The sequence below is a fragment of the Triticum aestivum genome, chromosome 7D (assembly GCF_018294505.1).
Source record: "Triticum aestivum cultivar Chinese Spring chromosome 7D, IWGSC CS RefSeq v2.1, whole genome shotgun sequence".
NCBI lineage: Eukaryota > Viridiplantae > Streptophyta > Magnoliopsida > Poales > Poaceae > Triticum > Triticum aestivum.
In genome coordinates this window covers 493,306,724-493,332,082 of record NC_057814.1, presented here as the reverse complement: position 1 = coordinate 493,332,082, position 25,359 = coordinate 493,306,724, and positions in this window count along the sequence as shown.

The following is a 25,359-nucleotide window of genomic DNA, read 5'->3' as shown; positions in this document are numbered from 1 at the left end:
GCCGTGGCGAGCGCACCAAAGCGCGCGGAGGACGTCGGCGTTAACGATTTAGGAGACGGTGGGGCGGCGATGCGTGCGCTGAGGCGCAGCCAGCCGTGGGAGGCGGAAGCAGGCGGCCCCACCGGCGCTGGTTTGGTTTTGGCGGCTGGAGGAAGACAGACTGAAGAAACACGACAGACTGTAAAAGCAGCAGGAGTACTTAACAACCTTAACTGAAACCAGCAGGGGCACTTAACAACCAAAGCTGAAAGCAGTATGAGTACTTATACAGGTTCAACCATACAAAGCACGCCTCGAACAGTGCTACTTTGCCTACAGTTAACCAAGGGTGAGGCCGCCAAGCCCCAGGACAAGGCCCAGGCGCCACCCCGCGCATCCACAACCTTCTGAAAGCGGCTTCATCTCGCAACGTGGTCAATAAACAGGATATTCGCTTTAGAGCCATGGAAAAGCATGAACATAATCTTATGTCCTATTCTCCAAGATGGACGGGCCTTCATTATTTGAGACCACCCATGAATAAGTATCTTTTCACCTCCAAGGGGAATTGAGTAGGTCGACATAAACATCATGTTGTGACCAAGCGCAAGTCTGACCCGACCATGGTCAGGCATCTGTATAGGAACAATAGAACTCGGCAGTTCCTGTTTCAAGAAGATCACAGCTATAAAACTGTGTATAAGCAATAGTTTATGAATAACATATATAACAGAAAACAGCTCGTACCATAAGTTTCTCGACACAGTTGGACCTGTTCAACGAGTGCAGCAGTGGCACAGATATCCCACGTGGCCTTCCACCATTGAAACGCCCCACAAGGACCTCAAGACGATCAATAAAGTGTAGGAACTTGTGGATGTCAATCCAGTCAACTTCAGTGCCATTAGTAACAGTCGAGTTATTACAGAGTAACAAACGAGCAGAATGCTTAACTCTGAAAAAACCTACACGTGCCACCAATTATAATAAAATATTAGTAAGAAGTAGCATCTTCGTGAGAGATTCGTTGCTACTTCTAAAGTTAAATTGTGATTAGTTAGACAGAATAGGTGGATTAAGAAGTAATCGAGGCAACAAGCAAGAACCAGATACAAAACTAACATGGATGAACAATTGGAATGACGTCGGGGTGGAAGATCGCAGTGAAGATGAGACCAGGTTCTGCTATTTCCATCAACATTCGTGCGCCAACTTTCAGTCCGTAACACTTGAGAAAGTTTATCCAAGTTCGGCCATAAAAAAGCAGCGATCTTCTTGGTTCATGAACCCAACTCGGAACTTATATCCATGGCTTGTCTTCACTGTGACAATTAAACTAGTGTATTCAGTTATGGCAAGGCCGAGCATCTTGAGTACATGTGTTCTGGCAGAGCAAATAATACACTGCAGGAAAAATTATATGAGAACACAGCATGTTCAAAAAAACCCCACCCTCCCGGATAGAAAAGAGGATTCTAGGAACATACTGTGCGCGTTTCAAAATGCTGTGTTAGGATGAGAAGGAACAAGTGTGGCGTCTCGCCGAGGGCGCAGAAACCTGTAGGGTACTCGCACTTTGGGCATTGCAAATGAAACACACTAGATTCAGTAGGAAGAAAAATGCATCAACGGCGGCGGCTGCCATCCTAGGATTACCTGCGACCAAGGGACTTGGATTTATCGGGGATGGATGAAGAATTCGTACCTGGTTCTCCATGACAAAACCCTATGCAATCGCCGAGAGGGGGTTTTCTCTGAAAAAGCAGACGAGGGAGAAGGGGATTCAGGCCCAGTGAAAATGCCGCTTCGTCCGTCCAGCTTACTGCTAAAGCTGGAAAGGGGGGTTGTGATTTGACGGCTCATTGGGCATTACTGCGGCGCTACGACCGGGGTGTGTCTACCGTGAAGTTGTGCACTCTAATTTGTGCATATGGCACGTGGAGCCCGTTGCCGGTTGCCCCCCATATCAGCGAAAGGAAGTAGAAAGACAGGAGTAACTAGTTACACATAAATATATATTTTGACAGAGAGATACTCCCTCTGTAAAGAAATATACAAATCTTTTATATCACAGGCTCACCTTGCCGAGAAATATACTCCCTCTGCAACGCATGGGCATTATGGGGGTTCAGCTTTTTTTATGGGGGTTCAGTTGAGAATATAATACTCAGATAGGCTCACGGTTCTGGACTTTGGGCCGCAGGCTGACCCTGCATGTTTGGGGGCCCATGTGTTCTACCTCAGCGCTTTTCATATTGCAAGCGATCGGTACGGCGCTGGTTTTAGATGCTGTCGCAAGGCGAATAAACAAAATTGAATAAAGCACGGCAGCTGTTGGAATGAAATCGAACGACAGTTCCTAACCAGCAATCAGAGTTGCAATTCTATCAGTGATATACCATGTGATAAATAATACTGTCGTACTACTTATACACACAGGACACTTGTTTCACCATGCCAGATTATTACATCAAAATCTCTCGGAGGATAGATCAGTTCGGCAGTTGCGTGCTGCTACTGAAGAATTTCAAAGTTGATTTGGACCAGCTCTCCTTGCCGAGAAAGTTTGATTTTGACATCATCCCCTATCGCAAGATATGATTTAGATTTGAACCTTGACCATCCTTCAGCATCAATCATCATGCGACCATCCTTTGTACTTACGGTATGTTGAGCAGGTTCATTCACACCAAGGCTGCGCATGGTAAGAGAAACTTGGCCGCGGTCGCCCGGATTGTTGAACGACTCCCTCGTTGCTCTAGGAATTCTCTGTTTGCAAACAAGAAGACATACCCAAACAGTTAGATCAACACAGTGAATCATGGGAAACAACATGGAAAGAAAAAAGAACGAAGCACTTGGGCGGCCAATGCTTACCAAGAAGGTGGACATGTCGGTTTTTGTAAGGACTTTGGTATATGAAGTGCGAACTTCAGCCCAGTCTGTTGCCGGTGCAACTGCATGGGCCGGAGCAGATGCAAGTGCAAGTGTTGGTGCAGGTGCCGAAGCCACTGCTGCTGCCGGAGATGGTGCTCCTTGTAGAGCTGGTGCCGGTGTCGGAGCAGGTGCCGGTGTCGATGCCCGATCCTCTGGTAGATCAGACTGATCCGCTGACGCGGTCGGTGCCCAATCCTCAGCTCGATCAGACTGAGCTACTGCCGCTGTTAGTGCTAGAGCAACTGCCGGTGCTTGATCTGTGCGAGACAGCGACGATCGTGTCTGGTCTGCTATGATCAGCTTTCTAACTTGACTAGGATCCGTGACCGTGATCCAGTTTTTTTCTTCATTTCTTTTAAACGCGAGAAGGACTAATTGTGGCGTTTTTGTTAAACCAAACTGCAGTTCATCATAGGGATTCAGCTTGTACTCAGACAACAGACTGATCCAATTTTTTCCAGTAATATAAGTGATGGACAGTGCCTTCGTTACTGACACGACATAAGAAGTGAAACCTGCAAAAATAGCGATCGTAGAGCAAACCAAATGGTTTATTCTGTGATGAATGTCACATGGCAAAACCTACATCGTAAAATTGCAGGAAAAGAAAGAAAACATGACATTAAATCAATAAGATTTAGACAGTAAATCAATAAGCTTTACTTGATGTGACACGAGTGAATCCTTACCAGGAAATCACTATGTTGAAGTACTAAACAGAAGATTGATCGTCCAACTACGCGTGGCATGCAGGGGCCCCGCCTACTCCCACAAGCAGGACAGTCCAAAGGTCGTGACAAATCGTATGGACCAAACATCCATGGGACCGGAAATCCTGGTGGGTGCGATAAACCCTGCAATGCATACAAATATTGGAGTGTAACCATAATTGATAAACCGTCCTCACAAAAAATATGATCTGGATACTTCAAAATATATAGACTGAATTGAGTGGACAGACATTAACATAGACCGTTCACACACCAAAAGCGGCAGTACTAATAAACAATACAGGGTTCACAAACACAACTCAAGTACTGAACAATAGTACTTACTATAGACAAGTAAAGTTGCACTAACTAAACTCTGCAGACTATTTCTTGCCACCGACATATGGAATGAACCCCGCATAACTGACTAGGCCATGGACTTCGTGTGAGATGCCTACATGCACCATCACCATCTTGTCAACCTTGAAGAACCTAACAGAGTGGTCTTTCCACTCATAAACATGATGATGAAGACAGGCCGCATCAGATTTGTTGGGAAGCTTTACAAGAACCACACCCTTCGTAATCAAAGGCACAGCCAGGAAATTGTTGTGGTCAAGTACAACCTCGAGTACACGCCTGACAATAATGCTACAGGAAAACACTAGTTCAGGACACGTGGCGACAAGGACACAGCAGCTAGATAGTTCAGCAGTAGAACATATCATCAGGTCTTCCAGTTCACACGGTATGACTTTGAGAACTTCATCTCCACCGCGGACCTGGTTCTAATTCAAAGAGAAATCATATTTTATTACTACCTTCGTTCAAAAATATAAGATGATTTTCGATATTATACTCCATATATGACTACATATATGCACAGAAATGAGTGAACAAAGACACTAGAACATGTCTTCAAAGGCATGAGAGTAGAGGGATTACATGCAATATCCATAACACAAGTTACTGAGGCAAATATACCCTCTTAAAAGGTAGCATTGATGTTCATAAAGTACTCCCTCCGTCCCAAAATTCTTGTCTTAGATTTGTCTAGATACGGATGTATCAAGTCACATTTTAGTATTAGATACATCCGCATCTAGACAAATCTAAGACAAGAAATTTGGGACAGAGGGAGTAGTTGAAAGTAATCTATAAGAAATCAGTGTCAACCTCTCGCATGTTTTGGTCAAAAGAGGAATTTAGAACCGTCATTTGGCACACTAAAATCACATGCATGATCACCCAGAAAGTTGTACTACCAGTACTAGTACTGCGTGTTAGATGAAAAAACACGATCAAGATCGAGAAAAAGATCGTCAACAAGAGACATTACCTGGACTTGCTTAATGAGGGATCCCGGAGAAGGGGGCTTGGACAGGGCGATGGCTTTGAGCTTGTCTGCGGTAGTCTCAGCGGGGTGCTTGCGCTTCTTCGTACCATGAGCCTCGATGGTTTTGGCCAGAGCCATAGACATCACGTCGGTCGGTGCTCCGGCGTCCATCCAAGAGAGGAAGCTGAGAGAGAGGAGTGAAAGGAGGAACGAGATGAGGGAGAAGCGAAGCGAGTGGGGTTTTCTTCAAGAGAGGAAGCTGAGAGAGAAGAGTGAAATGATGGTTGCTTCGTCCGTCCAACTTACTGCTGGAAAGGAGGGGGTTTTGTGATTTGACGGCTCATTGGGCATTACTGCGGCGGTTCGATCGGGGTAATCTACCGTCACTCTACTACGGAGTAATTTAGTGCATGGCTGGTGGACCGAGGTGCTGGCTGTCCCACACGTCGGCGAAAGTGAGTAATTTAGTGCATGGCTGGAGGAGGATCCGCACGGTAGAGCGTGTCCACTGTTTTTCTGAAGAAAAAATGATTATAGCAAGCGTTTCCACTCTTACGACGAAGGAGTGCGAAACACGGCAGCCACTTGAACAAACACAGTGCTCCTACTACTAGGCATGTGCAGTGGTTCATACGTCAGTACTACACAATCTTGTTGCTAGTGTAGTAAGATATGACGATAACAAATGATGTTGTGACCAGTCAAAAAAAACAAATGATGTTGTGCGCATGTCAACTACTCCTATATGTAACATAGTACCGCTTTTTCGACTGTCCGGTCGAGAATGAACGGTGAGATCAATGTTAACAGAACTAGGTCCATAGTGCACGGAGAGTACGGTGCTACAGTACTCCACGAAACATGAACCATATGAAGCACGAATAGTGTTAGGCAGGGTGTATGAAGGGTGCACGGGATGGGAGCAAAACTTCCCTTCTCGACCCACTTTTGGGTGTTTGGCAGAGTGCATGAAGGGTGCATGAGTCCACACTAGTAGGTTGACAAAAATACACGAAGAGGAAACAACTATATTGAGATGAGAATGCAACCAAACACACCGACACGCTTTGTGCTACAGTGACTGATCTGCACCGTCTGAGTTTGATCCAACGGTCATGTTGCGCCGAGACATGGACATGCCCATGCAGAGGCTGCCTAAACACCATCGAAGTCCCTCTGCTTCCGAGGCGCACGGCGTTGGTGATGCAGGGTGCAACCGCCCGCAGAGCCCGCTCCCGGTCGACGGGAGCCAGCTCGTCAAAGACGGCGTCCAATGGCACGAATGGATTCCGGTGACGGAGCCCTGAAAGGATTCGCCCGGCAACGGCGACGGCAGCCCGCAACCCCTCCTTGTCCAGCTCAGCCCCCACCATCGCGTGGAGACGGCTCAGCTCCTCGGAGATATAGGTGAAGAAGTCGACCAGGTCAGGAAGCCGCAGCTCGTTGAAGTCGACCAGGTGGTCGAACGGGTTTAGCCCGACAGCCGGCATCGTCGCGCTGGCACGATGGTAGGCATCGCGCAGCCGCAACACGTGCGTGGCAACTTGGTTCACCAAGTGGCTGAGGCGATCCTGGACCTCGTCACGATCGGCCCGCTCGCGCTCCAGCCGGCTCCCCTGACGGCCTATCGTATCTCCCGCTTTCTGCAGCAACGCCGACGACGCCTCGAGCATCTTTGTCGTGGACGCCTGCCGCTTTTGAAGATCTGTGAACTCCCGCACATAACGGGGGAGCATGGCACTCCTCTCCTCCTTGAGCTCACGGAGCTCCACGTCCTTGGCCCTGAGCTCCGCATCCTTGGCATGGAGCTCCTGTGTCAGGCGCCTCACCTCGGACTCCGTGATCTGCTGCGCCGCCATGGCACTAGGTAGAAGCAATGGGGAGAGGAAGCAAAGGGGGCGAAACGGCTGAAAGGCAATGCAATCTACGGGAAGGCGGAGGGAGCGGGGAATATTTTGGTTTTCACCATGGTAAAATACCAGTCGACGACTTCTCACATCAGGGAGCAGTGGGTTTTTACAGGCGGAGTCATCGTGACTAATTGCTGCCGCGCCTGCTCCCGTCAATCAAAAAATTAAAAATCCTGCCGCGCCTGCTCCCGTCAATCAAAAAATTAAAAATCCTGCCGCACCCAAACACCAGAGCAACGCCGCGGTGGATATTTAAATTTACCTGCCGGCAAGTAGATAAAAAAAGGGGTGAAAAAGCAAATGTGGCGGCGGCCTAGCTAATCGGTCGAACTAGCCCAACTAGCTAGCCACCGTGCTTCACTGATGTACTCGGCAGGAAAGGTGGTCTTTCATGATTTGACGACTCATTTACTTGCTTCGGCACTACGATCGAGGAGGACCCAGAAAACGCGCGGTAGGGCGTCCCACGTCAGGAAGAATATATGCGTGCACCACCCGGGAGGACCCCAAAACCGCGCGGTAGGGTGTGCCACGTCTCGGCACGGAGGAAAAATGTGCGTGTAAAAATATACTGTATCAGACGTAGTACCTATGGTTTGACCTCGGGACCCAGCCAGTCGGTCGAAAACACCCCACTAGCCACACAACTTCATCATGCAAACGTGGCACGGGGGATAGATGTGGTTAGCTCCGTCTCGACCAGCCACAACGTCTCTTGTTCTAGGCGATTCTTCTATTTTCCAAGCTTTTTTTAGTTGTAATAACACCACGGCAAGCTAGCGCCGCTCTTCGTGTGTGCCCGTGCAAAGGTTATACGATGGAGAGAAGAGAGATTGAGATCGCAGACCTGGGACCCACCAGTAAGTGAGACAACGGTCATGCACGTGTTGACGAGGCACTCCCTCTACTCTACTCAACACAAGTACTGTATAAAATCAAGTTATGGGACAAAGTCAACAACCGTTCATTTTTTTAGGCTATCGACTTACGCTTTGTAGTCCAGGTTGCCAGTTCGAATCTCGTCTTTTAGATTTGTTAGTTTTAGGTCCAAATTTGATTAATGACAAGTGGGACCCCCGTGTGTTGTTCCGATATTTCAGTGTAGGATGGTTTTTTTGAACAAAGACTTTGCGCGGTTAGACAAGTAACGGCACGAGTTACACGTATTTTGCAAGTTTACGAACAAAAATGACAGCGGCATAGAATATCACAGTTTCCAATGGTGATACGAGTTTTTACACCGTTGGAAGTGAGATCCAATGGCTTGGGAGTAGTCTTTGTAATTATGCACAATTTCCAAACTCTCCAAAGGTTTTTTTTGCAAATAAAACATTCAGGCCTCGTGTGTGCCGCTGCATCTTCGATCCAACGGCTCCCCGGTGCTCATATTAGGTGCTCCCCGTAGCTTAATTACCCGCTACGGTGATATGAGCATCTAGGTCGTATGATCAGTGATTAGATGGCACATGCGTAGTACTTGTACTTTCTGCGCATTTCCCAAACTCTATCAGTCGTATATTGCGAAAACATTCAAACCTCCTACTGTGGGCCGTTAGATCTCAGTGAACTCGTATCACCATAGAATCTATGGTGTGGGAGCACCTCATACTCTCCCGTGCGAGAAAACATAAGGTGCTATCGCAGCTTGGATGCTATGGTGATACGAGCTTGGAGGTCGTTTGATCTGAGATCCAATGGCATCTGAGTAGTCTTTGTGCTTGTAAGCAGTGGCCGAACTCTTTTGGGGCTTTTTTGCAAAAAACCATTTGAACCACCGAGGGGGTGTTGGGTCACAAATCCAACGCCTCCGAAGAGCTTGTATCACCAAAGCATCTAAGGTGTGGTAGCACATGATATTCTTACATACAGGAGAATATGATGTCCTCCTTCATCTTAGATGCTACGGTGATACGAGCTTTGAGGTCGTTGGATATGGGATCAAAGGGCATCTAAGTAGTTTTTGTACAAATTGTGTGCAATTCTCAAACTCATCAAGGTTTCCTGCAAAAATATTAAGACACATCATGTGAGCTGCTATATCTCAGATCTACAAGCTCCAAGCAACTCGTATCGGCATATAGCATCTAAGGTATGGGGGCACATGATATTCTCCCGAGGAGGAGGGGTGGGGGTGCACAACCAATCGGTGGTTGGGAGGGTGGGGACAAATATAATCTAAACAACCCTAAACAGAGCTCCACAATTTTATCTAAGGTCGAGGGGTTGACCCCCGACAATCATAGCTCCGCCTAAACACAACATTTGCATGTACTGTAGTACTAGACTTAATATTCATGTTTCAGTTTCATGTTCATTTTAAATATTGAACTGAGGACCATGGATGCCTTACATTTTACTCCCTTCGTTCCTAAATATTAGTCTTTTTAGAGGCTTCAAATGGATTGGCACATACGAATGTATATAGGCATATTTTAGAGTCTAGATTCACTCATTTTGCTCCGTATGTAGTCACTTGTTGAACTCTCTAAAAGACTAATATTTAGGAATAGAAGTAGTATTTTTGAATTCGTGCCATACATGCATGGTTTGGAAAAATAGATGCACTATACTTATTGGATTGTTGTTGTGTTCGTGCGTGTGTGTCTGTGTGTGTGTGTGTGGTCATATGCTTGATAAATACAAAGTTTTATCACCTCCATATTCTTCATCTTTTAAATTTGAATTTGCATTGGAAAACTTATTAGGGATACCATGAAATGTGAAATCCACGTTGAGATCACTATATCACAAACTCACTCTAATTCAACAACTCGTCATAAATCAATTACCACGTTGAGATTAGTATTTGCAAGGAAAATACGGGTATTGTAATACACATAGATTCGTTCGGCAATTTAAAAGGTTCCTTTCGTATTCTTGAATGGTAGGACCCAACGGCGTACCAGCCAGACCTTGGCTCATGTTGATCCTAAAAAAACCGGGCTCGTGTCCTTCGGTGGCGTGCGTGGTACGCACATTAGGCAACCCCAACCAGTCGAGCCTCAGCGTTTCAAGTTGAAATATCTGGCGGCCAGAATTCCAGCCCTAGGAAATTCCCCTCATGTCCCCGGTACATAATGACTACCGATGAACAACGGAGGGATGCTTTAGTAACTAGACAACGTTACCTACCATGCCGAGCACGGTTCAATTCCCTCGGTCGCCGCTCATCAAGGTCACCCATCAACTGCGTTGCCTAGTACTACTACTACACCAGGATGAGCACAGAATTGAGCCCGTTTGTTCATGCCTAGTACTTGAGTTAATATATAAGGCAATGCACTGGTACGAAGGGATTATCCTTTTACTCTGCATATATAACTTGTCTGAAGTCTAACTAAGCAAAATGTTTGACCAAATCCTTTCTTAAGAAATACAACAGGACAGATGTACGGCTTGAAAATTTATTGCATGATGCAGGTTATGATATTGTTTCGAATCCTGGATCTTAAATTTCAGAAAATTCAAAAGTGAGCATAAATTCTTGAAACTAAGCATGGTCACGTGATATGGCACAAATATTACTTCGTAAGTTTTTTCTTCAATTTGAGACAAGCTGCTTATGATAAGTTGCACAAATGAAGAGCCAAGGTATTTTGGAACAAAGACCTGTCACGTTAAGGCGAACACTTTCACTATTGAAACCGTGGGCGTTTACGTGCCGCCACGAGTCCCCGCTTCTCATCGGCAGGTGCCGTCCGAGCAAGCGTGTGAGTCGACGGGAGGCGTGCGAGCAGACCGCTGCGCCGGCTATCAGGGAGGCATGCAAGCAGATCGCTGTGCAGGCTCACCAGGAGGCGAGCCCTTTGACCAGGCTCCGCCGCCCACCGTCGTCCCAACTGCTCCCACTTTTAATGTCGCCGGCGCCGCAGTTTAAAATCAACCCCGCACTACCCGGTATCGCTACAATCCTCTCTCTTCCTCTCCGATTCACCTGTCGTCTACCTCCAACTAGCCTGACCTAAACGTACGCCATGCCGCATCACGATGGTCTGCCCTTAGTGTTCTAGTTTCCTGAGGAAGACACCCAGCCGGAGTCTCAAGAACATAAGGTGCTTTAGGACGAGCTTGAACTGGCCTTGTGGGAAGACGTCGCGCCTGTCCCTGCTCCCGTTCCGGCTCTCGTCGCCCCGACTGCGCCATCGCCCATCCCCGTGGCATTGATGGGCTGGGAGCCGCACATTGTCGCCGAGCTTGATCCCACGGGGTTCCACAAGGTCCCCGCCGACTTTCACGCGCCCGTGCACCTGCCAGCGCATGCGCCTGCGCGTGCACTGACGCGCACGCCCGTGCCGATGCCCGTGCACCTGCCAGCGCATGGGCCTGCGCGTGCACTGACGTGCACGCCCGTGCCGGTGCCCGTGCACACGAATGTCTCCACCGCGCCGTTGACAGCGCCTGTCCCCGCGCGGGTGCCAGTGCCCCCCTCAGCGGCATGGATGGCCGTCGTCGACCGCTTCCTTGCACCAACGCCAGTCGCCTCCTCCCGCCAGTTGACTCACTCCGAAGTCCAGAACATTTGGCCTTCCTTGAAGCTAGGCCAACGTCCAGGAGTACGCCAACAACGGCGCAAGACGCCGCCGTCACCGTCGGTCAGTGGCCCGACGACACACAAAGCACGGCAGAGGAGCCGCTTCCCACCGCGAGACGCCCCCGCCGCCACCGCGTAATCTAAATTTGCCATGAAAAATGTTCGGATTGCCATGCTTAAAATCCGAACGTTCATCATTTCCGTTTATTTTATATCGATCGTCGTATAATTTAAAGTCGGAGTCAGACTGAACGAAATGTATGGTTTGATCGATTGAATGTTCTGCTAGAGTCGTATCAAATTAAATATAAAACGTCATCAAGCCACATGTATTCCTTGTCATCCAACGACCTAGACTGCTTCAATGTCGAGCGCTCAACACGTTTAGCATGCAGTTAATTTCATGCCAAAAATAGTGCTAATCACATGACAACACGCAAATAATATCCTAGTAGTTAATATCCGCATGCACTTAATATACTTCCAAATTAACGTGCATTGCACGTACACACTGACTAGTGCTGCTAGTACGTGAAACTGGTGCCGTGACTTGTGAACGCGTCCAGATATGGTCAACGGCAACATCGCCCGCGAGTTCTTCCTGTTTGCCCGTGCGTCTAAACGCAGAAGGGGAGGAGAGAGAGAGCACACATGGAATGCACCAGTAAGTGAAGGCGAATAGTACTAAAAATAATATTACATGTTATCCATTAATTAGGCTGTGGTAATACAAAAACATTATGTGAACAAAGGGGGTACAACAAACATTGCTATTCTACGTATGTTGCCTATTGACGTGCGGCTTGAAGGCCCGGTCGCATGTTCGATCCTCGTCCTTTATTTTTTTAATTTGTATATGAGTCCAAATTTGTTTCATGACATGTGGGCCCCTCGGTGTGTAGTTTGTAGCACTTTAATTTGTGGGTCAAAATTTGTTCCATTCCAAGTGGACTATCGGTGTGTAGTTTTGTAGCTTATTTATAATAATTAAAGAGAACAACATAGTTTTTTCAATAATACCATGGTGCGACGTTGAAGGCGAGAAAGGACGTGCGAGAGAGCGATGACCGAGCCAGAGGGAAATCAACTAGGGGAGTTGCGTGGGTTGCAACGGTGTTTGGAGTAGTTGTGGGCCGAATGCTACGAAAATATAATCTAAACCGACCGGAATAAATGCCTACACAAATTAATCCAAGGTTGGAGTGCCCCTCGCAATGTAAATAGCTCCGGCTTTGCGAGGGATGGAGAGGTAGTAGCTTCAATGCGTGGAAGATATGGTGTGAGAAAGCGAGTTCAATCAAGAGACATATAGATAGAGAGACAAAGTGAGTGTGGTCTGACATTCATTGAACAAATATATATGCTCTGGAGAGATATTGTCCGATTGAGCTTTTTGGCAAGGGTGAGGGCTGTAAGATAGTGTTGGGTAACGTAGCAATAATTCAAAATTTTCCTACGTGTCACCAAGATCAATCTAGGAGATACTAGCAACAAGAGAGAGAGAGTGCATCTTCATACCCTTGAAGATCGCTAAGCGGAAGCGTTACAAGAACGCGGTTGATGGAGTCGTACTCGCAGCGATTCAAATCGCGGAAGATCCGATCTAGCGCCGAACAGACGGCGCCTCCGCGTTCAACACACGTACAGCCCAGGGACGTCTCCTCCTTCTTGATCCAGCAAGGGGAGAGGAGAAGTTGAGGGAGAACTCCAGCAGCACGACGGCATGGTGGCAATGGAGCTCGTGGTTCTCCGGCAGAGCTTCGCTAAGCACTACGGAGGAAGAGGAGGAGTTGGAGGAGGAGAGGACAGCACCAGGCCAGGGGTGCGGCTGCCCTCCCACCCCTCCACTATATATAGGGGCAAGGAGAGGGGGGTGGCCCCCTAGATCCCATCTGGTGGGAGGGCGGCGGCCAGGGAGGGTGGCTTGCCCCCCAAGTCAAGGGGGGCGCCCCCTCCAGGGTTTCCCCCAACCCTAGGCGCATGGGCCCTAGGGGAAGGTTGGCGCCCAGCCCACTTAGGGGCTGGTTCCCTTCCACCTACAGCCCATAAGGCCCTCCGGGGCAGGTGGACCCTCCCGGTGGACCCCCGGAACCCCTTCGGTGGGCCTGGTACAATACCGGCATACCCCCGAACACTTCCGGTGACCGTATGATGACTTCCCATATATAAATCTTTACCTCCGGACCATTCCGGAACTCCTCGTGACGTCCGGGATCTCATCCGGGACTCCGAACAACCTTCGGTAACCACATACTATTTCCCATAACAACTCTAGCGTCACCGAACCTTAAGTGTGTAGACCCTACGGGTTCGGGAACCATGCAGACATGACCGAGACACCTCTCCGTCTAGTAACCAATAGCGGGATCTGGATACCCATATTGGCTCCCACATGTTCCACGATGATCTCATCGGATGAACCACGATGTCGGGGATTCAATCAATCCCGTATACAATTCCCTTTGTCTATCGGTATGTTACTTGCCCGAGATTCGATCGTCGGTATCCCAATACCTCGTTCAATCTCGTTACCGGCAAGTCTCTTTACTCGTTCCGTAACGCATGATCCCGTGGCTAACTCCTTAGTCACATTGAGCTCATTATGATGATTCATTACCGAGTGGGCCCAGAGATACCTCTGCGTCATACGGAGTGACAAATCCCAGTCTCGATTCGTGCCAACCCAACAGACACTTTCGGAGATACCTGTAGTGCACCTTTATAGCCACCCAGTTACGTTGTGACGTTTGGTACACCCAAAGTATTCCTACGGTATCCGGGAGTTGCATAATCTTATGGTCTAAGGAAATGATACTTGACATTTGAAAAGCTCTTAGCAAACGAACTACACGATCTTGTGCTATGCTTAGGATTGGGTCTTGTCCATCACATCATTCTCCTAATGATGTGATCCCGTTATCAATGACATCCAATGTCCATGGTCAGGAAACCATAACCATCTATTGATCAACGAGCTAGTCAACTAGAGGCTTAGTAGGGATATGTTGTGGTCTATGTATTCACACATGTATTACGGTTTCCAGTTAATACAATTATAGCATGAACAATAGACAAGTATCATGAACAAGGAAATACAATAATAACCATTTTATTATTTCCTCTAGGGCATATTTCCAACGTCTCCCACTTGCACTAGAGTCAATAATCTAGTTCACATCACTATGTGATTGTAATGAATCCAACACCCATTGGGTTTGTTCATATCTCGCTTGTGAGAGAGGTTTTTAGTCAACGGGTCTGAACCTTCCAAATCTGTGTGTGCTTTACAAATCTCTATGTCATCTTGTAGATGCAGCTACCACGCGCTACTTGGAGCTATTCCAAATAACTGCTCTACTATATGAATCCGGTTTACTACTCAGAGTCATCCGGATTAGTGTCAAAGTTTGCATCGACGTAACCCTTTACGATGAACTCTTTTACCACCTCCATAATCGAGAAAATTCCTTAGTCCACTAGTTACTAAGGATAAGTTCGACCGCTGTCATGTGGTCCATTCCTAGATCACTCTTGTACCCCTTGACTGACTCATGGCAAGGCACACTTCAGGTGCAGTACACAGCATAGCATACTGTAGAGCCTACGTCTAAAGCATAGGGGACGACCTTCGTCCTTTCTCTCTCTTCTGCCGTGGTCAGGTCTTGAGTCTTACTCAATACTCACACCTATTAACACAGCCAAGAACTCCTTCTTTGCTGATCTATTTTTAACTCCTTTAAAATCCGGTCATGGTATGTATTCATTTGACATTACTATTAAGCGTTTTTTATCTATCCTTATAGATCTTGATGCTCAATGTTCAAGTAGCTTAATCCAGGTTTTCCATTGAAAAACACTTTTCAAACAACCCTATATGCTTTCCAGAAATTCTACATCATTTTCGATCAACAATATGTCAACAACATATACTCATCAGAAATTCTATATTGCTCCCACTCACTTCTCTGGAAATACAAGTTTCTCATAAACTTTGTATAAACCCAAAATCTTTGATCATCTCATCAAAGCGTACATTCCAACTCCGAGATGCTTACTCCAGTCCTTAGAAGGATTGCTGGAGCTTTGCATACTTGTTAGCATCTTTCAGGATTGACAAAACCTTCTGGTTGTATCACATACAACCTTTCCTCAAGAAAATTGTCGAGGAAACAATGGTTTTTGACATCCTATCTGCAAGATTTCATAAATAATGCAGTAACTGCTAATATAATTCCAACAGACTCTTAGCATCGCTACGAGTGAGAAAATCTCATCGTAATCAACTCCTTGAACTTGTCGGAAAACATCTTAACGACAAGTCGAGCTTTCTTAATGGTGACACTTACCATCATTGTCCGTCTTCCTTTTAAAATCCATCTACACCCAACAGCCTTACGACTATCAAGTAGTTCTTTCAAAGTCTATACTTTGTTTTCATACATGGATCCTCTCGGATTTTATGGCCTCGAGCCATTCGTCGGAATCCGGGCCCACCATCGCTTCTCCACAGCTCATAGGTTCATCGTTGTCCAACAACATGACTTCCAAGACAGGATTACGTACCACTCTGAAGTAGTACGTATCCTTGTCGTCCTATGAGGTTTGGTAGTGACTTGATACAAAGTTTCATGATCACTATCATAAGCTTCCACTTCAATTGGTATAGGTGCCACAGGAACAACTTCATGTGCCCTGCTACACACTAGTTGAAGTGACGGTTCAATAACCTCATCAAGTCTCCACCATCCTCCCACTCAATTCTTTCGAGAGAAACTTTTCCTCGAGAAAGGACCTGTTTCTAGAAACAATCACCTTGCTTCCGGATCTGAAATAGGAGGTATACCCAACTGTTTTTGGGTATTCTATGAAGATGCATTTATCCACTTTGGGTTCGAGCTTATCAGCCTTAAACATTTTCACATAAGCGTCGCAACCCCAAACTTTTAAGAAAACGACAGCTTAGGTTTCTCTAAACCATAGTTCATACGGTGTCGTCTCAAAGGAATTGCGTGGTGCCCTATTTAAATTGAATGCAGTTGTCTCTAATGCCTAGCCCATAAACGATAGTGGTAATTCGATCATGGTATGCACCATATCCAATAGGGTGTAGTTATGATGTTCGGACACACCATCACACTATGGTGTTCCAGGCGATATTAGTTGTGAAACAATTTCCACAATGTCTTAATTGTGTGCCAAACTCGTAACTCAGATATTCAACTCTATGATCATATCACAGACATTTTATCCTCTTGTCACGACGATCTTCAACTTCACTCTGAAATTACTTGAACCTTTCAATAATTCAAACTTGTGTTTCATCAAGTAAATATACTCAGCATCTACTCAAATCATCTGTGAAGCAAGAACATAACGATATCCACTGCATGCCTCAGCACTCATTGGACTGCACACATCAAAATGTATTACTTCCAACGAGTTGCTTTCTTGTTCCATCTTACTGAAAACGAGGCCTTTCAGTCATCTTGCCCATGTGGTATGATTTGCATGTCTCAAGTGATTCAAAATCAAGTGAGTCCAAACGATCCATCTGTATGGACTTTCTTCATGCATATATACTAATAGACATGGTTCGCATGTCTCAATCTTTTCAAAAACGAGTGAGTCCAAAGATCCATCAACATGGAGCTTCTTCATGCGTTTTATACCAATATGACTCAAATGGCAGTGCCACAAGTATGTGGTACTATCATTACTATCTTATATCTTTTGGCATGAACATGTGTATCACTACGATCGAGATTCAATAAACCATTCATTTTAGGTGCAAGACCATTGAAGGTATTATTCAAATAAACAGAGTAACCATTATTCTCCTTAAATGAATAACTGTATTGCGATAAACATAATCCAATCATGTCTATGCTCAACGCAAACACCAAATAACAATTATTTAGGTTTAACACCTATCTCGATGGTAAAGGGAGCATGCGATGCTTGATCACATCAACCTTGGAAACACTTCCAACACATATCGTCATCTCACCTTTAGCTAGTCTCCGTTTATTCCGTAGCCTTTTATTTCGAGTTACCGACACTTAGCAACCGAACCCGTATCTAATACCCTGGTGCTACTAGGAGTACTAGTAAAGTACACATTCATATAATGTATATCCAATATACTTCTGTCGACCTTGCCTACCTTCTCATCTACCAAGTATCTCGGGTAGTTCTGCTTCAGTGCCCGTTCCCCTTATTACAGAAGCACTTAGTCTCGGGTTTGGGTTCAACCTTGGGTTTCTTCGCTGGAGCAGCAACTGATTTGCCGTTTCATGAAGTATCCCTTCTTGTCCTTGCCCTTCTTGAAACTAGTGGTTTTACTAACCATCAACAATTGATGCTCCTACTTGATTTATACTTTTGCGGTGTCAAACATCGCGAGTTGCTCAAGGATCATCATGTCTATCCCTGATATGTTATAGTTCATCACGAAGCTCTAATAGCTTGGTGGCAGTGACTATGGAGAACCATCACTATCTCATCTGGAAGATTAACTCCCACTCGATTCAAGCGATTGTAGTACTCAGACAATCTGAGCACATGCTCAACGATTGAGCTTTTCTCCCTTAGTTTGCAGGCTTAAGAAACTTGTCAGAGGTCTCATACCTCTTGACGCGGGAACTAGTCTGAAATCCCGATTTCAGTCTTTGGAACATCTCATATGTTCTGTGACGTTTCAAAACGTCTTTGGCGCCTCAATTCTAAACTATTAGCATTACGCACTGAACTATCACGTAGTCATCAAAACGTGTATGTCAGATGTTCGCAACATCCACAGACGATGCTCGAGGTTTAGCACACCGAGCGGTGCATTAAGGACATAAGCCTTCTGTGCAGCAATGAGGACAATCCTCAGTTTACGGACCCAGACCGCATAATTGCTACTATCAACTTTCAACTAAATTTTCTCTAGGAACATATCTTAAACAGTAGAACTAAAGCGTAAGCTACGACATAATTTGCAAAGACCTTTTGACTATGTTCATGATAATTAAGTTCATCTAATTATTTAATGAACTCCCACTCAGATAGACATCCCTCTAGTCATCTAAGTGATACATGATCCGAGTCAACTAGGCCGTGTCCGATCATCACGTGAGACGGACTAGTCGTCATCGGTGAACATCTCCATGTTGATCGTATCTACTATACGACTCATGTTCGACCTTTCGGTCTCTTGTGTTCCAAGGCCATGTCTGTACATGCTAGGCTCGTCAAGTCAACCTAAGTGTTTCGCATGTGTAAATCTGGCTTACACCCGTTGTATGCGAACGTTAGAATCTATCACACCCGATCATCACGTGGTGCTTCGAAACAACAAACCTTCACAACGGTGCACAGTTAGGGGGAACACGTCTCTTGAAATTTTAGTGAGGGATCATCTTATTGATGCTACCGTCGTTCTAAGCAAATAAGATGTAAACATGACAAACATCACATGCAAATCATAAAGTGACATGATATGGCCAATATCATCTTGCGCCTTTGATCTCCATCTTCGAGGCGCGGCATGATCACCTTCGTCACCGGCATGACACCATGATCTCCATCATCATGATCTCCATCATCGTGTCTTCATGAAGTTTTCTTGCCAACTATTACTTCTACTACTATGGCTAACGGTTAGCAATAAAGTAAAGTAATTACATGGCGTTTTTCATTGACACGCGGGTCATACAATAAATTAAGACAACTCCTATGGCTCCTGCCGGTTGTTATACTCATCGACATGCAAGTCGTGATTCCTATTACAAGAAAATGATCAATCTCATACATCACATATATATAATTCATCACATCCTTTTGGCCATATCACATCACATAGCATACCCTACAAAAACAAGTTAGACGTCCTCTAATTGTTGTTGCATGTTTTACGTGCCTGCTATGGGTTTCTAGCAAGAACGTTTCTTACCTACGCAAAAGCCACAACGGTGATATGCCAATTGCTATTTACCCTTCATAAGGACCCTTCATCGAATCCGATCCGACTAAAGTGGGAGAGACAAACACCTGCTAGCCACCTTATGCATCAAGTGCATGTCAGTCGGTGGAACCTGTCTCACGTAAGAGTACGTGTAAGGTCGGTCCGGGCCGCTTCATCCCACAATGCCGCCGAATCAAGATAAGACTAGTAACGGCAAGCAAATTGAACAAATCATCGCCCACAACTACTTTGTGTTCTACTCGTGCATAGAATCTACGCATAAACCTAGCTCTGATACCACTGTTGGGTAACGTAGCAATAATTCAAAATTTTCCTACGTGTCACCAAGATCAATCTAGGAGATGCTAGCAATGAGCGAGAGAGAGTACATCTTCATACCCTTGAAGATCGCTAAGCGGAAGCGTTATAAGAACGCGGTTGATGGAGTCGTACTCGCAGCGATTCAAATCGCGGAAGATCCGATCTAGCGCCGAACGGACGGCGCCTCCCCGTTCAACACACGTACAGCCCGGGGACGTCTCCTTCTTCTTGATCTAGCAAGGGGAGAGGAGAAGTTGAGGGAGAACTCCAGCAGCACGATGGCATGGTGGCAATGGAGCTCGTGGTTCTCCGGCAGAGCTTCTCTAAGCACTACGGAGGAAGAGGAGGAGTTGGAGGAGGAGAGGGCAGCACCAGGCCAGGGGTGCGGCTGCCCTCCCACCCCTCCACTATATATAGGGGCAAGGGAGAGGGGGCCGGCCCCCTAGATCCCATCTGGTGGGAGGGGCGGCGGCCAGGGAGGGTGGCTTGCCCCCCAAGTCAAGGGGGCGCCCCATCCAGGGTTTCCCCCAACCCTAGGCGCATGGGCCCTAGGGGAAGGTTGGCGCCCAGCCCACTTAGGGGCTGGTTCCCTTCCACCTACAGCCCATAAGGCCCTCCGGGGCGGGTGGACCCTCCCGGTGGACCCCCGGAACCCCTTCGATGGGCCCGATACAATACCGGCATACCCCCGAACACTTCCGGTGACCGTATGATGACTTCCCATATATAAATCTTTACCTCCGGACCATTCCGGAACTCCTCGTGATGTCCGGGATCTCATCCGGGACTCCGAACAACCTTCGGTAACCACATACTATTTCCCATAACAACTCTAGCGTCATCGAACCTTAAGTGTGTAGACCCTACGGGTTCGGGAACCATGCAGACATGACCGAGACACCTCTCCGGCCAATAACCAATAGCGGGATCTGGATACCCACATTGGCTCCCACATGTTCCACGATGATCTCATCGGATGAACCACGATGTCGGGGATTCAATCAATCCCGTATACAATTCCCTTTGTCTATCGGTATGTTACTTGCCCGAGATTCGATCGTCGGTATCCCAATACCTCGTTCAATCTCGTTACCGGCAAGTCTCTTTACTCGTTCCGTAACGCATGATCCCGTGGCTAACTCCTTAGTCACATTGAGCTCATTATGATGATTCATTACCGAGTGGGCCCAGAGATACCTCTGCGTCATACGGAGTGACAAATCCCAGTCTCGATTCGTGCCAACCCAACAGACACTTTCGGAGATACCTGTAGTGCACCTTTATAGCCACCCAGTTACGTTGTGACGTTTGGTACACCCAAAGCATTCCTACGGTATCCGGGAGTTGCACAATCTTATGGTCTAAGGAAATGATACTTGACATTAGAAAAGCTCTTAGCAAACGAACTACACGATCTTGTGCTATGCTTAGGATTGGGTCTTGTCCATCACATCATTCTCCTAATGATGTGATCCCGTTATCAATGACATCCAATGTCCATGGTCAGGAAACCATAACCATCTATTGATCAACGAGCTAGTCAACTAAAGGCTTACTAGGGACATGTTGTGGTCTATGTATTCACACATGTATTACGGTTTCCAGTTAATACAATTATAGCATGAACAATGGACAATTATCATGAACAAGGAAATACAATAATAACCATTTTATTATTGCCTCTAGGGCATATTTCCAACAGATAGAGTGTAACGCCCACGATGCGGCTATATCTCCCACCTGTCGAGGCACGACTAGAGGCATAACCGCATTGTGGTTTTGTCGCAAGAAGGGTCATCTTCACACAATCCCATGTAATGAACAAGAAAGGGATAAAGAGTTGGCTTACAATCGCCACTTCACACAATACATAAATAAATTCATACATCATTCAAGATACACACATAGGTCCGACTACGGAACCAAAAGAAAAGAAGACAACCCAACTGCTAGATCCCCGATCGTCCCAACTGGGCTCCTCTACTGATCAACAGGAAAAGAAACAACACAACTAACAAGAGCTTCAACGAGCTCCCACTTGAGCTCGGTTGCGTCACCTGCACTGGTATCCTCTACACCTGCAACTGTTTGGTAGAATCTGTGAGTCACGAGGACTCAGCAATCTCACACCCACGAGATCAATACTATTTAAGCTTATAGGAAAGGATGGTGTAATGAGGTGGAGCTGCAGCAGGCACTAAGCATATATAGTGGCTAACATACGCAAAAGAGAGCGAGAAGAGAAGCAAACGGAACGGTCGTCAACTAGTAATGACCAAGAAGTGATCCTGAATTCCTACTTACGTCATTCATAACTCAAACCGTGTTCACTTCCTGGACTCTGCCGAGAAGAGACCATCATAGCTACACACACGGTTGATGTATTTTAATTGGATCAAGTGACAAGTTCTCTACAACCGGACATTAACAAATTCCCATCTGCCTCATAACCACGGGCACGGCTTTCGAAAGATAATTCCCTGCAGGGGTGTCCCAACTTAGCCCATCATAAGCTCTCATGGTCAACGAAGGATAAACCTTCTCCCGGAAAGACCCGATCAGTCTCGGAATCCCGGTTTACAAGACATTTCGACAATGGTAAAACAAGACCAGCAAAGCCACCCGAATGTGCCGACAAATCCCGATAGGAGCTGCACATATCTCGTTCTCAGGGCACACCGGATTGTCCAAGCTTCCGATAGGCGAGCCCAGAGTTGCCCCTGGTGGCCACCGGCGGCTGACAAGTTGGACCAATACTCAGAGGAGCACTGGCCCGGGGGTTTAAATAAAGATGACCCTCGGGCTCGCGAAAACCCGGGGGAAAAGGCTTAGGTGGCAAATGGTAAAACCAAAGTTGGGCCTTGCTGGAGGAGTTTTATTCAAGGCGAACTGTCAAGGGGGTCCCATAAATCACCCAACCGCGTAAGGAACGCAAACTCAAGGAACATAATACCGGTATGACGGAAAACTAGGGCGGCAATGGAACAAAACACCAGGCATAAGGCCGAGCCTTCCACCCTTTACCAAATATATAGATGCATTAATTAAATAAGAGATATTGTGATATCCCAACATATCCATGTTCCAACATGGAACAAACTTCAACTTCACCTACAACTAGCAACGCTATAAGAAGGGCTGAGCAAAAGCGGTAACTTAGCCAAACAACGGTTTGCTAGGAAAGGATGGTTAGGGGCTGACATGGCAATATGGGAGGCATGATATAGCAAGTGGTAGGTAGCGCAGCATGGCAATAGAACGAACAACTAGCAAAGCAAAGATAGAAGTGATTTCGAGGGTATGGTCATCTTGCCTGCAAGGTTCTCAGAGTTGTCGAAAGCTTGATCCTCGTAAGCGTACTCAACAGGTTCCTCATTCACGAAATCGTCTCCCGGCTCTACCCAAGGCAAGAACACAAGCAATGGAACCACAATCAAACACGGGAAATGCACAAGCAACATGATGCAAAACATGAATGATATGCAAGATATGATATGCGATGCATATGCATGCTCCGGAAGGAAAAAAGATGAACAAGGCAGTAACTTGGCAAACCAAGCATGCCACTGGAAAGATGAGATGATTTCGGTCGAAATCGATATAAAGATCACCGGAAACGGATGCACGGTTTGCAAATGGCAAGCAAAACAAGAATGACACGAATCTGTGATTAACAGCATGATAGCACTTAGAATGCAACAAGAAACTATGCTACAGCACTCCAACGTAGCAACAAAGCATATGACAGTAAACTACAGGAGATTCTTGACAAAAGATGAACACTGAGCTACGGCTAGTTCACACCACAGCAGGTTCAAACAGGCATGGCAAAAGGGGGGTAAGGCGGTCACGGACAAGAGGGAAGCGAAAACCCGATGGGACTCGAAACGGTCAACGAAAGAAAGGGGGAAACGTGGCAACTACGAGCGCAAGTTTTAAAAACAATGACGGCAACGAGTGCCGATGCAATGCGGATGATGCCATGATGCAATGCAAAAAAAAAGAGCAAGCACAAATGAAACACACAGCGATCACGAAATATGGAAGTCTTCTGAAGCGTCGGTCTCGGGGTGTTACATAGAGCTTGAGAGATGATCCAGTCACAGACGTGTAGATATATTTTGTGCGTGGGAGGAAGCAAGGTCAACCGATCACATAGGGTCGCCGTGCGATTGAAAGAGTGAGACGGGTTGGAGAGAGTGACCTAGATAGACGATGTGCGTGAGAGAGTATACAATGTGAATAGGTCGAATTGGGCTCAAACATGGTGATATATCGTTTTTGTCCGAGAAAGAGCGAGGTCAATCGAGACATACGGAGAGAGAGAGAGAGAGAGAGAGAGAGAGAGAGATTGAGTGAGCGTGGCCCACCATGAGGTCGAAAGAGTGGCGGCGGCTTGGATGGACTGACCTAGATAGACAATCTGCGTGAGAGAGTATAGAGTGTGTCGATCGAGGCCCGAACAGGGAGATATATCATTTGTGTGTGAAAGAAAACGAGGTTAAACGAGACTCGGATAAAGAGAGCGAGATTGAGCGAGTGTGGCCCGCCGTGCGGAAGAAAGAGTGAGACAGTCTCGAGGGAGTGACCTAGATATACAACGTGCATGCATGCGCACGAGAGGTTGGGGGGCTAGATAGGCAATGCATGTATTTAGCGCGAGAGGGTGAGAGGGAGAGGGGGGACAGAGAGCTCGGCATGGGGTGCAATGGCGGGTGTGTGAGGTAAATACATTTGGTAACAAAGTGGAAAAAGGGGTTGTGTAGTTTAGAGACTTAGAGATCGAAACATGGAGAGAAAGAATGAACGTGTGTTGGAAACCGATAGCTTCCTAAGGTGGTTAGGAGAGGAAGATTGACCGATACAGGAAGTATGTAGCATTTGTGCGGGGGGAGGGCTAAAACCAACATTTGAATGTACATAGTACGAGACTTAATATCGATGTTTCAATTCGGTGTACATTGTAAGATTTGAACCGAGGACCAGGCATACGGGTAATTATTTCAAATTCGTGCCATACTAAGTTTCGAAAAGTTGACATTGACTCAGTTTGTTGTGCTATTTTGTAGGTCATATGTTTGAATCCATCCGAATGTTTTCTCACTACCATGGTGTTCATCATATACATATGAATTTGTATTAAAAAAGTAGCGTGGATACAGTGAAATGCGAAATCCACGTTAGAATTGGAGATCGCTACGTGACACACACTCTAATTCAAATAACTAACTACGTGACACACACTCTAATTCAAATAACTAATTATGTGACACACACTCTAATCCATGTTAGCGTGGGTACCGTTTTGATTTTTTTTCAAATAACTCCTCATTAATTAATTTATAGTACTCCCTCTGTTCACTTTTATAAGACCTTGAAGACATTTCAGACAATGTGCAAAACAGTTCATTTTAAGTTGTCTGAAACGACTTACAAAAGTGAACGGATGGAGTATGTCGTTTCGAATGACTAATTATTGCAAGGAAAACACGGGCATGGTAATACATATAGATTCGTTTGCAAATGAAAGAAGATTCATTTGCATTCTCAAATGTAGGCGCACCAGGAAAACCAGGGTCGTGTCGGGGTGGACGCTGCTTCGGTGCCTTAAGGCACCGAAGCATAGTCCTGTCGAGGTGGTCGCGTGTGTCGGACGGACGCGTAGCACCCAGCCACCCACCCCTCCC